This window comes from Crotalus tigris, unplaced genomic scaffold, assembly GCF_016545835.1.
Source record: "Crotalus tigris isolate CLP2741 ecotype Arizona unplaced genomic scaffold, ASM1654583v1 scf7180000020767.44426, whole genome shotgun sequence".
NCBI classification, from domain to species: Eukaryota; Metazoa; Chordata; class Lepidosauria; order Squamata; family Viperidae; genus Crotalus; species Crotalus tigris.
The window spans coordinates 1,997-10,330 of record NW_024098169.1 but is presented as its reverse complement, the minus strand read 5'-3'; the positions used below and the strand labels follow the sequence as shown (position 1 = coordinate 10,330).

The 8,334-nt window shown below is 34.4% G+C and overlaps 1 long non-coding RNA gene across 1 annotated transcript; it reads right to left on the bottom strand.

Moving 5' to 3' along the window:
- Positions 1–307: 307 nt before the first annotated feature.
- On the bottom strand, positions 308–6,954 carry LOC120319475. Its single transcript, XR_005559771.1, has 2 exons — positions 6,874–6,954; positions 308–511 (listed from the first exon to the last, which is right to left on the bottom strand). It is a non-coding gene; the product is annotated as an uncharacterized LOC120319475 (long non-coding RNA).
- Positions 6,955–8,334: the final 1,380 nt, after the last annotated feature.

Below are 8,334 nucleotides of genomic sequence, written 5' to 3'. Positions count from 1 at the left end.
CTAAGCACTCATACATTCATAGTTATGTATACCAAGTCTCAAAAATAATCCCAAACAATTGTATTCTTTTCACATACTTGCTATGCAGTGAATTTTGAAGTTTGTGCAATCATGTCTCCAGATTTTGTTCTAATTTTCAAAATACTAGTAGGATCCTCTATTTTAACCTTACCCCTCCTCCTTGCCAAATCATTTATTCTAATTTAATTTGTGGTATTTATGTGTTTTTACTCTTCTGTGAGAAGGGTTTTTAAAAATCACTTTGCTGAAATTGAGTGGTGGAAAAAGAGATGTCAGAACACCGATATCAGAGTACAAGTATATAATTGTCAATTGTAAGAATATCCTCTCTGGAATGTTTTTATCTTCATTCAGATTTGTACATGGGTTGCTCTAATGGTTGATCTGTGATGAGGCTTGGATGAAAGTAGGACAAACATCCTTCTTCCTGGATCTTTCAGTGGGCTTCACTATTGTAAATCGTAGTATCCTTTTGGACCACCTATCAACACTGAAAATTGAGACACAGAGTTACAATAGTTCTTATGAACAAATGAGTTCAGATAGTGATTATGGAATGCAATTTAAGATTCTGGTCACTATTAATAAAACCATATACGGCTTGGGGCCTGGATATCTGTCCCCCTTAGTTTCTACCCTTCTTAGCTGGCAGTACCTTCTAAAGGTTCTGCTTACCAAGAAGTAAGGCAGGAGTAATAATTCCTATATTTTGGAATAATTGCTGCCTGCAGTAAGAATGGGTCTCATTCTCAGAGGCTCCCAGAAGCAGATTTTTAAAAAATGGTTCTTCTTGAAACAATTAGGATTTAATTATAACCAGCAAAGACAGATTCAATAAATTGTACCTTATTATGTTTAGGATTAATTTAAACTGAAACTTAATTTGATTGCTATATTAATTATTTATATTAATTTCATTGCACATTATCTGTAAAGCTCTGTGAATTACCTGTCTTCCTTTTGACAAACTTCATAAACAGTTAGCCAGTAAAATGTTATTTCTGGTTTCTAATGAAGAGGTGCCCACATATTTATAATATTGAAAAAAAATATGGATTGCATTTGCTTTTAATATTAAACACCTGAGTGCTAATATACTTGTTTATTCTCCAAGGCTCATCTTTCCAAATGAATATGCAGTCAGTTTTTCTGAATGCTGTAAACACTGTCATGAATCATAAGTAAAATAAATTTATAGCAACATGTGATGCAAATGATGATTCACATTGTAATTTGATGATTACTTTAAAAGCATCTTTTTTGAAAGCTCAATGATCTCTTTTTCTGAGTCAATTGTACTAGCAAGCATTTTATACAATGTATGGGATTAGGAATGATTTAGTGAAGTTTTAGCATAACATTCAATAATAAAGGATTGGTAATAGGAATTTAGTGTTCTCCCATGGCTGCCAATAGTGAGATTTATTTGCTCTTTGCAAGTTGTCTCACATTGTCATCCACCTCATCTTCAGTGTTCGCAATTGAAAATACTTTCTGCAACTTGAATTGCAATATTCCTGATAATCTAAAATTCTGTTAAACTGTGGCAATGCTTAATTAATGATCAAACTAAAAACAGATGGTTTTTCAGACTTTATGTATATTATCCAGATGCTCTTTCTTTAAATTTATATAATTTAAGATTCTACTTCCTACCAGCCTGAAAGAGTTCTTCTCCCTTTGCTTGTTTTCTTTAAATTGAGAACCTGATGCAAAGGCAGCAGTCTGAACAGACATACTTATGTTCACTATAATATCTGAATTTTTAACAGGGATCCTGCAATCAATCATCCAATAATTCCACATCAGTGACATGTATTCATAGGAAACAAAAAAAAAAGCTTTGCTAGAAAAGTGGACATAAATAAGATGAAGAGAAGGGTTGTCAGGGAAATTCTGGAAATAAGTTTATTATATGAACCAAGCAAAAGGATATTTTGCTATTGGTGATAGCTGTATCATAGCCATTTGTGTTATCACTTACAATGTGGTTTGCAAATATATACATCTGACACAAAAAGGTTGCCAAATCCAGCTTTAAAGAATGATAAGCAATGATGACACTTTTTATGTGCCATAAAGTTATTATAGATTTTCTCCACAATAATCTGTCCCTGATCTGATCTTTTAGGTCTTCCAACAGTGCACTCATATCGACTTTAACTGAGTCCATCCATCTTGCTACTGGCTGTCCTCTTCTTCTCTTTCCTTCTACTTTTCACAGCATTGGAGCCTTCTAGATCTCACAAATAGAGTGCTCAAATAATAAATTCTAGTACAGACAGTTCTCAGTTTATGACTATGTTGATTCATTCCTATTTTTTTCTAAATTGAAATAATGCAAAAAGTGATTTTAGATAGATTGTGCCCATTAATTTCATGGTTTTTATGTTTTTCTTTTTTCTAGGCGCCATGTGAGATTTATTTCCTGTGTTTGAAAGTAACATTTCAACTTCTAGAAAGTATTTTCTTGGTTAAATCCCAATTAATTTGTTTCCTATAGATTAACTTGGACCATGCTGAAAAAGAAAGTATAAATTGACAAAGCATTAATCTTCCTCAAGTTTTCTTTTTTTTCTCCTTCACAAAATTGGTATAAATCTCTCTTTAAAGCTAGATGGCAAGTCATAATATTAATAAAAAATATTGCTAAATGATAATACTAAAACTGTAATCATTAACCCAGCCTTTTCCTGCCTGATACTTTCTTGATACATTTTGATTGTGAGAATATCCACCTAGTATGCCCCAAACTATACTTATTTTCCTGCATTTTTGTGATGGCAATAGTGGCAATGGTAGCAGTGACAATATTGGCATCCCAACCTCTATCTTGTCCAACAGCTAGTTAAGACATGCTGCAAAACTGTTGTGTATCTGACACTGCCAGTGATTATTTTTTTTATAAAACCATTCCAGAAATCTGAATAGTAAGAAACTTATACAACCAAGCATTTTCCAATGTGCTTACATTCTATAAGAACATTGGACTAGCTGTCACCATTGTGGACAAGAAAGGCAGATATGATCAATTTGCCTTCTTTGAAAATAAAGTGGTACAAACAAGCCTCTCTTTCACTGACTGGAACTGAGGCCATCTTCATTTAACCTTCATGTATTCTATTTGTAGAGAAGTCATTTTGGAGTCCTCCCAGATTCTGGAAGGCCAATTTTATTCCATTGTTCAATCTCATTGGGAAAAACTCTTTTCAAAAGATTTGTAGGTTGTAAGGTTCATGGAACATTGATTTTATAAGGTCTAACAAATAAAAAAATATAATGGTGGTCAATCAAGAGTTCAATAAAGTGCAATGAAATTATTTATAGTCCCTTTGTTCTGTTGATTTTAAAGACTGCTGGAGACAATGGAAAGTAAATGTTTATTTCTTGAGTTTTATCATCCAGAAAGGCAGCTTCTTGATATATATTCTCTCTCTATTTCTCTCTCTCTCTCTCTTTGTGTGTGTGTTTAAATGCTGAGTGATTGTTCATACGAGTGACAGTTTCAATCAGTTTGTGATTGAAATAAACAAACTGCAATGCAGATGTTTTTAAGTTTGAATTTTTATTTCATGTTTTGGTTTTTATCCATTTAAGATGTGGGCAGCTTTTAATCAAGAATAATCCTCATAAATTACTTTATATCAGTCAAAGGTTTATTATGGTCATAGACCAGCATAAATGGATTATGTAACATGAAAGTTATGATGACAACAATGAATTGCATGGAATGATTTAAGTATTCAATTAAAATGTTTGCTCAAGGTCTCTAGAAGTTTAGTAAATATCCAATACCTTATCTCTGTGTACATATGCACATTTACATACTTACATGTACCTACTGGTCCTGAAAAAAAATTAAATTCACACTTACATCATCAAGCCTTGTATAGATTTTATATTTTTTAAAAAAACCTATAATGTTGTATGCCAATGAAAGTTTTGCACGTACGTTGCCTGCCTGTCTCCAAGAATACTGGCACTACACAGTCATTTGCTTGCAAAGCACATTAAATCATGTTCTGGGCAATTCGAAAAGGTTAACTGAGGAAAAATACAACTACTTTTGTATTGTATTTTAGGCAGCATCCTACTCGCAATTATTCAATGATCCTTTTAAAAACTAGGAAACATTGCAATATTTGATCATCAATCAGGGATGTAATAGGATGCAGATAATTCCATCAGAGTAATTGTATCAGGCTTAATTTCTTCAACTGCCATAGTCATTTGGTCAAACTCTAGTTAAGAGATGAGAAGAGGGACAACCAGCTCTGGTGAGATTCTTCCTCTCCCTTATTTTTTTTTCCATTCCAGATGGTCATTATAAAATTACTATTTATTAGTAAAATTGGTATCTTAGTTTCTTTTTTAAAAAATCATCCAGTTCTACTGTTTTTCTCCATTGTGGCATAGCACTCAGATTATGTTGAAAGAGATTCCCTTAGATGCCATTATGGAGGGGGGGAGGGTTGCATCAAATTTGGACAGTTTTTAACTTTAGTTTAGACTGTTGTTGTTAATTGTGAAGTCGTGTCCTATCCGTTGCGACCCCATGGACAACGTTCCTCCAGGTCTTCCTGTCCTCTACCATCTTCTGGAGTCCATTTAAGTTCACACCTACTGCTTCAGTGACTCCATCCAGCCATCTCCTTCTCTGTCATCCCCTTCTTCTATTGCCCTCAATCTTTCCCAGCATTAGGCCCTTCTCCAGTGAGTCCTTCCTTCTCATTAGGTGGCCAAAGTATTTGAGTTTCAACTTCAGGATCTGGCCTTCTAAAGAGCAGTCAGGGTTGATCTCTTCTAGGACTAACCGGTTTGAACGCCTTGCAGTCCAAGGGACTCGCAGGAGTCTTCTCCAGCACCATAGTTCAAAGGCCTCAATTCTTTTGCGCTCAGCCTTTCTTATGGTCCAACTTTCACAGCCATACATTGCAACTGGGAAAAACATGGCCTGGACTATATGCACTTTTGTTGGCAGGGTGATGTCTCTGCTTTTTAGTATGCTGTCTAGATTTGCCATAGCTTTCCTCCCCAGGAGCAAGCGTCTTTTAATTTCTTGGCTGCAGTCCCAATCTGAGGTGATCTTGGAGCCCAGAAAAATAAAATCTGTCACTACCTCCATTTCTTCCCCATCTATTTGCCAGGAATTGAGAGGGCCGGATGCCATGATTTTGGTTTTCTTAATGTTGAGTTTCAAGCCAACTTTTGTACTCTCCTTCACCCGCATCAAGAGGGTCTTTGGTTTAGACTAGTGATTGTTAATTGCACTTGGTGACCAAATGTTTAATTAGAACCTGGCAACTTCAAAAAGAATCTATAGCATTCAATGCTAAAGTGTGAATCCTTCTAAATTAATTAGAACAAAATCTAGATTCTTTTTTTTTAATTTGACAAAATTGTCTGGTTCACAACCCCACTTTTTAACCATAAGAAACAGTTTACCATGTTTTTCCAGCCACAATTCTTTCTGAGAAATATGGTGAATCTTAAATAATATTTTATCTAAGTTAGCTTTGATTCCTGTAAGGAGGTATGTTTTAAAATATTTTGTAGAGCTCAAGAAGAACTGGGGTGCAATAGCTCAGCGGTTAAGACGCTGAACTTGTCAGCTGGGAACCTGACAGACCCGAATGCTGTGTGACAGGGTGAGCTGCCGTTATTTGCCAACCTAGCAGTTCAAAAGCATGCAAATGCAAGTAGCTAAATAAGTACCTAAATATCTATTTTAATGCTGGCCATATGATGATGGAAACATTTATCAGAGAAAATAGACTCCCTTGATTTGGAATTGGAAATGAGCTTCGCCATCTTGAATCAGTCATGACTGGACAAGAGAACCCTTTACACCTTTTTAAGAAGAATGGTGGACTGTGAACCTTTAACCATTGTTTTCCTTTAATGCAACTAATCCTTTTTCCAGCTCCACAGATCCTATCCTAAATCTTTCTTTTCCATTTCAGTATGAAATCACAAACTGACGCTTCCTCCAGCTAAGTATAAAGGTATACTATATCTGCATATTTTATACAATCTTGTTTAAAAATTAAATACTTCATAGCTGTTTGGGTATTTAACAAAAAATAAAAATAGCAAAATCCTGTTTTTTAATTAACCCACTTGCATTTTGATATAATCTTTTTTTCTATGGAGAAGCCACAAAAAATCTAAAAAATATATCTATAAAAAGGCACACCATAAAAATCATAATTTTTAAAGGAATTAAAGGAAGTTTGGGTCTGCTTGTGCCCTAAGTAGATTTCCAAAGACAACCAACCTGAAATACCAAGTTTTAAACTTCAGATTTACAAATCTAACTTTAAATCGAAACTTTAGTTGAACTGATAAATTTTTGGAGCAGCCTGATTAAATATAATAAACTCCAAAACTGGATTCCAAACTGAATCATTATGAACATAATTAAAAAACAAATTTGTCATACCATAGTGTATAAAATTATGGGCAACTCAAAATGCAGGAAGTAAATAATAAGACCATGAAGAGCCCTGCTGGACAAGATTAAGAGTCTATTCAGCAGCTTGATTTCCGTGGCTGCCAACTAGAAAATGAACAAGTAGGTCAAGAGACAATAACACATTCCTGTCTTATTTATGGCAGCTGATGTTTACTAGCTTGCTGCCTTCGAAAACCAGGGTTCTATTTAATTGTCATGATTAATAGCTATTATTATATGTATTTGTAAATATTGTTTACAAATATTTAATCTGTAATATTAAAGACCCTCATCATATCTTCAGTTATAGCTGACAGCAAGTTAATTGTGTTAAGGACTGCACTTTATCTTGTCTGATCTGAATTTCTGATATGATAGTAGGAATATACTTTACTCACATGAATCATCATTTTATATATTTTTCTCTAGAACATATTTGCATTTATTAGTCTGTCGCTGACAAAGTATTTCACCACCTGAAGAAAAAAAATGTTATTTTTTAAAAAAAATAAAAGTAAAATTCATTATCAATAATGAAAACATTTCAGAAACATGTGATTTAGAGATGTCTGAAAAACTAGCAAAGAGGGCTTAGAAGTGATTGAATCAACATAAAGAAAATTTGATCCAAGTTGTCCCGTAAGAAACCTGCAACAACTGTAGTTGAACCACCTTGCTGAATCTCAACAAGCAGCGTAGACCACTTAGACCAGGGATAGGCAACCTTGGCTCTTTTATGACTCATGGACTTCAACTCCCGGAATTCTGGGAGCTGAAGTCCACGAGTCATAAAAGAGCCAAGGTTGCCTGCCCCTGATCTAGACGGTTGTACATCTTTATACTTAACTCTCAGAAACTCATTCTTCATATGGAAACTAAGTGACACCCAACATAAGACTTTTTCATCACCCACTCTTTTGTATATTCTTATAGAATCACGTTAGAAGAATTTATTTAAAATTGTGGGCTAGAGCAGATTGACAGAAATTATGATTACGTGAAGTCCCATCTAACATAGCTGCATCTATACAGATCTATAAAAATCATGAGCAATATGTGGAGTGCTTGGAGAAAGTAGTAATAAGAGAAGCAAAAAAATATCTGTGTAAAGTGCTTCTCTCTACTTCTTTCTAGAATATGACTTAACATATTCTTAGCCTGTTGCTTATCCTGAAAACGAGTAAAGTGATGTGATATATATATCTTTGTGTGATCTTTGTGAAAAATCTTTCTTGAAGCAATTTGACATGAAAGTATATTTACGGATTAAAATTATACCATCAGGGTACCATCAAGGTCTAGTTTACCATCTAGGTTCATGTATAGTTTTAAAAATATATGTCATGCTGGAAAAAGAAACAAAAAGTATGATTTTCCCAATGATCTGCAAATGCAAAAAGTTTTGTAGGTTCAGTCTGATTGGGAAGACATGCATGCAGCAGACTGAAGGAAAAGCTTAGCAACCAGAGAACCAATCCCTGCAAAGTTACTGCCCAGATTTCTTCAGTTGAAAATGTGTGCAATTAATTAGCATTTGGTATTACCTGAAATGCATAAAGATTAGGGTAGAAATAGATCTTCTCATCTCTCATTAGTCATAGTCCTAGAAGGCAAGCTCAATATTTAAGTAGGTGGAAAAGGAAAGCGTTTGCCTTCCAGCTAAAAATATGAGATGGGTTTGCGATATACCTATTGACCTTATCTGCCCTGATGCAAAATATTTAGCAATGCAATGTTTTGCTTGATGTGTTTCAGGCAGTGACTCCGCTTCCTCACTTCTTAAGCCATACAGAAATAATTTAAAAAGAAGAGGGTGCAAGCAGGAATGAATATATATTGATTTCAGCTTATGTTTAATA